The sequence below is a fragment of the Narcine bancroftii genome, unplaced genomic scaffold (assembly GCF_036971445.1).
Source record: "Narcine bancroftii isolate sNarBan1 unplaced genomic scaffold, sNarBan1.hap1 Scaffold_158, whole genome shotgun sequence".
NCBI lineage: Eukaryota > Metazoa > Chordata > Chondrichthyes > Torpediniformes > Narcinidae > Narcine > Narcine bancroftii.
In genome coordinates, this window is record NW_027211893.1 from 7,335,638 (window position 1) to 7,344,305 (window position 8,668).

Consider the following 8,668-nt stretch of genomic DNA (forward strand, 5'->3'; position numbering starts at 1 on the left):
GAATCAGAATCAGAAGCGGGGAATCAGAGGCCGGGAATCAGAGGCCGGGAATCAGATGCTGGGAATAAGAGGCCGGGAATCAGAGGTGGGGAATCAGAGTCCGGGAATCAGAGATGGGGATTCAGAGGCGGGGAATGAGATATGGAGAATCAGAGGCGGGGAATCAGAGGCGGGGATACAGAGGTGGGGAATCAGATATGTGGAATCAGAGGTGGCGAATCAAAGGCGGTGAATCAGAGATGGGGAATCAGAGGCGGGGAATCAGAGGCAGGGAATCAAACACGGGAAATCAGAGGCGGGGAATCAGAGCTGGGGAATCAGAGGCGGGGAATCAGAGTTGGGGAATCAGAGGCAGGGAATCAGATATGGGCAAACAAGGGCAGGGAATCAGAGGCGGGGAAACAGAGGCGGGGAATCATATATGGGGAATCAGAGGTGTGGAATCAGAGGTTGGGAATCAGAGGCAGGGAATCAGAGGCGGCGAAACAGAGGCGGGGAATCAGATATGGGGAATCGGAGGTGGCGAATCAAAGGCGGTGAAACAGAGATGGGGAATCAGGGCAGGGAATCAGAGGCAGGGAATCAAACACGGGGAATCAGAGCTGGGGAATCAGAGGCGGGGAATTAGAGTTGGGGAATCAGAGGAGGGGAATCAGAGGCGGGGAAACAGAGGCAGGGAATCAGATATGGGGAATCAGAGGTGGGGAATCAGAGGTTGGGAATCAGAGGCAGGGAATCAGAGGCGGGGAATCAGAGGCAGGGAGTCAGATGTGCGGAATCGCAGATGGGTAATCAGAGGTAGGGAATCAGAGGTGGGGAATCAGAGGCGGGGAATAAGAGGCCGGGAATCAGATATGGGGAAACAGAGGTGGGGAATCAGAGGCGGGGAAACAGAGGCGGGGAATCAGATATGGGGAATCAGAGGTGGGTAATCAGAGGTTGGGAATCAGAGGCAGGGAATCAGAGGCTTGGAATCAGATGCAGGGAATCAGATGCGGGGATTCAGAGGCGGGGAATCAGAGCTGGGGAATCAGAGGTGGGGAATCAGAGTTTGGGAATCAGAGGCGGGGACTTAGATATTGGGAAACAAAGGCGGGGAATCAGAGGCGGGGAAACAGAGGCGGGGAGTCAGATATGGGGAATCAGAGGTGGGGAATCAGAGGCAGGGAATCAGATGTGCGGAATCAGAGATGGGGAATCAGAGATGGGGATTCAGAGGCGGGGAATGAGAGGCCGGAATCAGATGCCGGGAATAAGAGGCCGGGAATCAGAGGCCGGAATCAGATGCCGGGAATAAGAGGCCGGGAATCAGAGGTGGGGAATCAGAGTCCGGGAATCAGAGATGGGGATTCAGAGGCGGGGAATGAGATATGGGGAATCAGAGGCGGGGAATCAGAGGCGGGGAAACAGATGCGGGGAATCAGATATGGGGAATCAGAGGTGGCGAATCAAAGGCGGTGAATCAGAGATGGGGAATCAGAGGCCGGGAATCAGAGGCAGGGAATCAAACACGGGGAATCAGAGGCGGGGAATCAGAGCTGGGGAATCAGAGGCCGGGAATCAGAGTTGGGGAATCAGAGGCGGGGAAGCAGAGGCAGGGAATCAGACGCGGGGATTCAGAGGCGGGGAATCATAGTTGGGAATCAGAGGCGGATAATCAGATATGGGGAAACAGAGGTGGGGAATCAGGGGCGGGGAAACAGAGGCGGGGAATCAGATATGGGGAATCGGATGCAGGGAATCAGAGGCGGGGAATCGGAGCTGGGGAATCAGAGGCGGGGAATCAGAGTTGGGGCATCAGAGGTGGGGAATTAGATATGGGGAAACAGAGGCGGGGAATCAGAGGCGTGGAAACAGAGGCGGGGAATCAGATATGGGGAATCAGAGGTGGGGAATCAGAGGCAGGTAATCAGATGTGCGGAATCAGAGATGGGGAATCAGAGGCAGGGAATCAGAATCAGAAGCGGGGAGTCAGAGGCCGGGAATCAGAGGCCTGGAATCAGATGCTGGGAATAAGAGGCCGGGAATCAGAGGTGGGGAATCAGAGTCCGGGAATCAGAGATGGGGAGTCAGAGGCGGGGAATGAGATATGGAGAATCAGAGGCGGGGAATCAGAGGCGGGGAAACAGAGGTGGGGAATCAGATATGGGGAATCAGAAGTGGCGAATCAAAGGCGGTGAATCAGAGATGGGGAATCAGAGGCGGGGAATCAGAGGCAGGGAATCAAACACGGGGAATCAGAGGCGGGGAATCAGAGCTGGCGAATCAGAGGCTGGGAATCAAAGTTGGGGAATCAGAGTCAGGGAATCAGATATGGGGAAACAGGGGCGGGGAATCAGAGGCGGGGAAACAGAGGCGGGGAATCAGATATGGGGAATCAGAGGCGGGGAATTAGAGTTGGGGAATCAGAGGCGGGGAATCAGTGGCGGGGAAACAGAGGCGGGGAATCAAACACGGGGAATCAGAGGTGGGGAATCAGAGGTTGGAAATCAGAGGCAGGGAATCAGCGGCGGGGAATCAGAGGCGGGGAATCAGAGGCAGGGAATCAGAGGCGGGGAATCAGAGGCGGGAATCAGAGGCCGGGAATCAGATATGGGGAAACAGAGGCGGGGAATCAGAGGCGGGGAAACAGAGGCTGGGAATCAGATATGGGGAATCAGAGGTGGGGAATCAGAGGTTGGGAATCAGAGGCAGGGAATCAGAGGCTTGGAATCAGATGCAGGGAATCAGATGCGGGGAATCAGAGGCGGGGAATCAGAGCCAGGGAATCAGAGTCTGGGAATCAAAGTTGGGGAATCAGAGGCAGGGAATCAGATATGGGGAAACAGGGGCGGGGAATCAGAGGCGGGGAAACAGAGGCGGGGAATCAGATATGGGGAATCAGAGGCGGGGAATTAGAGTTGGGGAATCAGAGGCGGGGAATCAGAGGCGGGGAAACAGAGGCGGGGAATCAAACACGGGGAATCAGAGGTGGGGAATCAGAGGTTGGGAATCAGAGGCAGGGAATCAGAGGCGGGGAATGAGAGGCAGGGAATCAGATGTGCGGAATCGGAGATGGGGAATCAGAGGCAGGGAATCAGAGGCGGGGAATCAGAGGCAGGGAATCAGAGGCCGGGAATCAGATATGGAGAAACAGAAGCGGGGAATCAGAGGCGGGGAAACAGAGGCTGGGAATCAGGTATGGGGAATCAGAGGTGGGGAATCAGAGGCGGGGAATCAGAGCTGGGGAATCAGAGGTGGGGAATCAAAGTTGGGGAATCAGAGGCGGGGACTTAGATATGGGGAAACAGAGGCGGGGAATCAGAGACGGGGAAACAGAGGCGGGGATTCAGATATGGGGAATCAGAGGTGGGGAATCAGAGGCAGGGAATTAGATGTGCGGAATCAGAAATGGGGAATCAGAGGCAGGGAATCAGAATCAGAAGCAGGGAATCAGAGGCCGGGAATCAGAGGCCGGGAATCAGAGGCCGGAATAAGATGCCGGGAATAAGAGGTCGGGAATCAGAGGTGGGGAATCAGAGTCCGGGAATCAGAGATGGGGAATCAGAGGCGGGGAATGAGATATGGGGAATCAGAGGCGGGGAATCAGAGGCGGGGAAACAGTGGCGAGGAATCAGATATGGGGAATCAGAGGTGGCGAATCAAAGGCGGTGAATCAGAGATGGGGAATCAGAGCTGGGGAATCAGAGGCAGGGGATCAAACACGGGGAATCAGAGGCGGGGAATCAGAGCTGGGGAATCAGAGGCGGGGAATCAGAGTTGGGGAATCAGAGGCGGGGAATCAGAGCTGGGGAATCAGAGGTGGGGAATCAGAGTCGGGGAATCAGAGGCAGGGAATCGGATGTGCGGAATCAGAGATGGGGAATCAGAGGAGGGGAATCAGAGGCGGTGAATCTGAGATGGGGAATCAGAGGCTGGGAATCAGAGGCAGGTTATCAGACACGGGGATTCAGAGGCTGGGAATCAGACTGGGGGAATCAAAGGCGGGGAATGAAGCTGGGGAATCAGAGGCAGGGAATCAGAGGCAGGGAATCAAACACGGGGAATCAGAGCTGGGGAATCAGAGGCGGGGAATTAGAGTTGGGGAATCAGAGGAGGGGAATCAGAGGCGGGGAAACAGAGGCGGGGAATCAGATATGGGGAATCAGAGGTGGGGAATCAGAGGTTGGGAATCAGAGGCAGGGAATCAGAGGCGGGGAATCAGAGGCAGGGAATCAGATGTGCGGAATCGGAGATGGGTAATCAGAGGTAGGGAATCAGAGGTGGGGAATCAGAGGCGGGGAATAAGAGGCCGGGAATCAGATATGGGGAAACAGAGGTGGGGAATCAGAGTCGGGGAAACAGAGGCGGGGAATCAGATATGGGGAATCAGAGGTGGGGAATCAGAGGTTGGGAATGAGAGGCAGGGAATCAGAGGCTTGGAATCAGATGCAGGGAATCAGATGCGGGGAATCAGAGGCGGGGAATCAGAGCTGGGGAATCAGAGGTGGGGAATCAGAGTTGGGGAATCAGAGGCGGGGACTTAGATATTGGGAAACAAAGGCGGGGAATCAGAGGCGGGGAAACAGAGGCGGGGAGTCAGATATGGGGAATCAGAGGTGGGGAATCAGAGGCAGGGAATCAGATGTGCGGAATCAGAGATGGGGAATCAGAGGCAGGGAATCAGAATCAAAAGCAGGGAATCAGAGGCCGGGAATCAGAGGCCGGAATCAGATGCCGGGAATAAGAGGCCGGGAAACAGAGGTGGGGAATCAGAGTCCGGGAATCAGAGATGGGGATTCAGAGGCGGGGAATGAGATATGGGGAATCAGAGGCGGGGAATCAGAGGCGGGGAAACAGATGCGGGGAATCAGATATGGGGAATCAGAGGTGGCGAATCAAAGGCGGTGAATCAGAGATGGGGAATCAGAGGCCGGGAATCAGAGGCAGGGAATCAAACACGGGGAATCAGAGGCGGGGAATCAGAGCTGGGGAATCAGAGTTGGGGAATCAGAGGCGGGGAAGCAGAGGCAGGGAATCAGACGCGGGCATTCAGAGGCGGGGAATCATAGTTGGGAATCAGAGGCGGATAATCAGATATGGGGAAACAGAGGCGGGGAATCAGGGGCGGGGAAACAGAGGCGGGGAATCAGATATGGGGAATCGGATGCAGGGAATCAGAGGCGGGGAATCAGAGCTGGGGAATCAGAGGCGGGGAATCAGAGTTGGGGCATCAGAGGTGGGGAATTAGATATGGGGAAACAGAGGCGGGGAGTCAGAGGCGTGGAAACAGAGGCGGGGAATCCGATATGGGGAATCAGAGGTGGGGAATCAGAGGCAGGTAATCAGATGTGCGGAATCAGAGATGGGGAATCAGAGGCAGGGAATCAGAATCAGAAGCGGGGAGTCAGAGGCCGGGAATCAGAGGCCTGGAATCAGATGTTGGGAATAAGAGGCCGGGAATCAGAGGTGGGGAATCAGAGTCCGGGAATCAGAGATGGGGAGTCAGAGGCGGGGAATGAGATATGGAGAATCAGAGGCGGGGAATCAGAGGCGGGGAAACAGAGGTGGGGAATCAGATATGGGGAATCAGAGGTGGCGAATCAAAGGCGGTGAATCAGAGATGGGGAATCAGAGGCGGGGAATCAGAGGCAGGGAATCAAACACGGGGAATCAGAGGCGGGGAATCAGAGCTAGGGAATCAGAGGCTGGGAATCAAAGTTGGGGAATCAGAGTCAGGGAATCAGATATGGGGAAACAGGGGCGGGGAATCAGAGGCGGGGAAACAGAGGCAGGGAATCAGATATGGGGAATCAGAGGCGGGGAATTAGAGTTGGGGAATCAGAGGCGGGGAATCAGTGGCGGGGAAACAGAGGCGGGGAATCAAACACGGGGAATCAGAGGTGGGGAATCAGAGGTTGGAAATCAGAGGCAGGGAATCAGAGGCGGGGAATCAGAGTTGGGGATTCAGAGGCGGGGAATCAGATATGGGGAAACAGAGGCGGGGAATCAGAGGCGGGCAAACAGAGGCGGGGAATTAGATATGGGGAATCAGAGGTGGGGAATCAGAGGTGGGGAATCAGAGATGGGGAATCACAGGCGGGGAATCAGAGGCAGGGAATAGAACGCGGGGAATCAGAGGCAGGGAATCAGAGTTGGGGCATCAGAGGTTGGGAATTAGATATGGGGAAACAGAGGCGGGGAATCAGAGGCGGGGAAACAGAGGCGGGAAATCAGATATGGGGAATCAGAGGTGGGGAATCAGAGGCAGGGAATCAGATGTGCAGAATCAGAGATGGGGAATCAGAGGCAGCGAATCAGAATCAGAAGCGGGGAATCAGAGGACGGGAATCAGAGGCCGGGAATCAGATGCTGGGAATAAGAGGCCGGGAATCAGAGGTGGGGAATCAGAGTCCGGGAATCAGAGATGGGGATTCAGAGGCGGGGAATGAGATATGGAGAATCAGAGGCGGGGAATCAGAGGCGGGGAAACAGAGGTGGGGAATCAGATATGTGGAATCAGAGGTGGCGAATCAAAGGCGGTGAATCAGAGATGGGGAATCAGAGGCGGGGAATCAGAGGCAGGGAATCAAACACGGGAAATCAGAGGCGGGGAATCAGAGGCAGGGAATCAGATATGGGCAAACAAGGGCAGGGAATCAGAGGCGGGGAAACAGAGGCGTGGAATCATATATGGGGAATCAGAGGTGTGGAATCAGAGGTTGGGAATCAATGGCAGGGAATCAGAGGCAGCGAAACAGAGGCGGGGAATCCGATATGGGGAATCGGAGGTGGCGAATCAAAGGCGGTGAAACAGAGATGGGGAATCAGGGCAGGGAATCAGAGGCAGGGAATCAAACACGGGGAATCAGAGCTGGGGAATCAGAGGCGGGGAATTAGAGTTGGGGAATCAGAGGAGGGGAATCAGAGGCGGGGAAACAGAGGCGGGGAATCAGATATGGGGAATCAGAGGTGGGGAATCAGAGGTTGTGAATCAGAGGCAGGGAATCAGAGGCGGGGAATCAGAGGCAGGGAGTCAGATGTGCGGAATCGCAGATGGGTAATCAGAGGTAGGGAATCAGAGGTGGGGAATCAGAGGCAGGGAATCAGATATGCGGAATCGGAGATGGGTAATCAGAGGTAGGGAATCAGTGGTGGGGAATCAGAGGCGGGGAATAAGGGGCCGGGAATCAGAGGCGGGGAATCAGAGGCAGGGAATCAGATATGCGGAATCGGAGATGGGTAATCAGAGGTAGGGAATCAGAGGTGGGGAATCAGAGGCGGGGAATAAGAGGCCGGGAATCAGATATGGGGAAACAGAGGTGGGGAATCAGAGGCGGGGAAACAGAGGCGGGGAATCAGATATGGGGAATCAGAGGTGGGGAATCAGAGGTTGGGAATCAGAGGCAGGGAATCAGAGGCTTGGAATCTGATGCAGGGAATCAGATGCGGGGAATCAGAGGCGGGGAATCAGAGCTGGGGAATCAGAGGTGGGGAATCAGAGTTGGGGAATCAGAGGCGGGGACTTAGATATTGGGAAACAAAGGCGGGGAATCAGAGGCGGGGAAACAGAGGCGGGGAGTCAGATATGGGGAATCAGAGGTGGGGAATCAGAGGCAGGGAATCAGATGTGCGGAATCCGAGATGGGGAATCAGAGGCAGGGAAACAGAGGCGGGGAATCAGATATGGGGAATCAGAGATGGGGAATCAGAGGCAGGGAATCAGATGTGCGGAATCAGAGATGGGGAATCAAAGGCAGGGAATCAGAATCAGAAGCAGGGAATCAGAGGCCGGGAATCAGAGGCCGGAATCAGATGCCGGGAATAAGAGGCCGGGAATCAGAGGTGGGGAATCAGAGTCCGGGAATCAGAGATGGGGATTCAGAGGCGGGGAATGAGATATGGGGAATCAGAGGCGGGGAATCAGAGGCGGGGAAACAGAGGCGGGGAATCAGATATGGGGAATCAGAGGTGGCGAATCAAAGGCGGTGAATCAGAGATGGGGAATCAGAGGCCGGGAATCGGAGGCAGGGAATCAAACACGGGGAATCAGAGGCGGGGAATCAGAGCTGGGGAATAAGAGGCTGGGAATCAAAGTTGGGGAATCAGAGGCAGGGAATCAGATATGGGGAAACAGGGGCGGGGAATCAGAGGCGGGGAAACAGAGGCAGGGAATCAGATATGGGAAATCAGAGGCGGGGAATTAGAGTTGGGGAATCAGAGGCGGGGAATCAGAGGCGGGGAAACAGAGGCGGGGAATCAAACACGGGGAATCAGAGGTGGGGAATCAGAGGTTGGGAATCAGAGGCATGGAATCAGAGGCGGGGAATCAGAGGCGGGGAATCAGAGGCAGGGAATCAGATGTGCGGAATCGGAGATGGGGTATCAGAGGCAGGGAATCAGAGGCGGGGAATCAGAGTCCGGGAATCAGATATGGGGAAACAGAGGCGGGGAATCAGAGGCGGGGAAACAGAGGCTGGGAATCAGATATGGGGAATCAGAGGTGGGGAATCAGAGGTTGGGAATCAGAGGCAGGGAATCAGAGGCTTGGAATCAGATGCAGGGAATCAGATGCAGGGTATCAGAGGCGGGGAATCAGAGCTGGGGAATCAGAGGTGGGGAATCAGAGTTGGGGAATCAGAGGCGGGGACTTAGATATTGGGAAACAGAGGCGGGGAATCAGATGCGG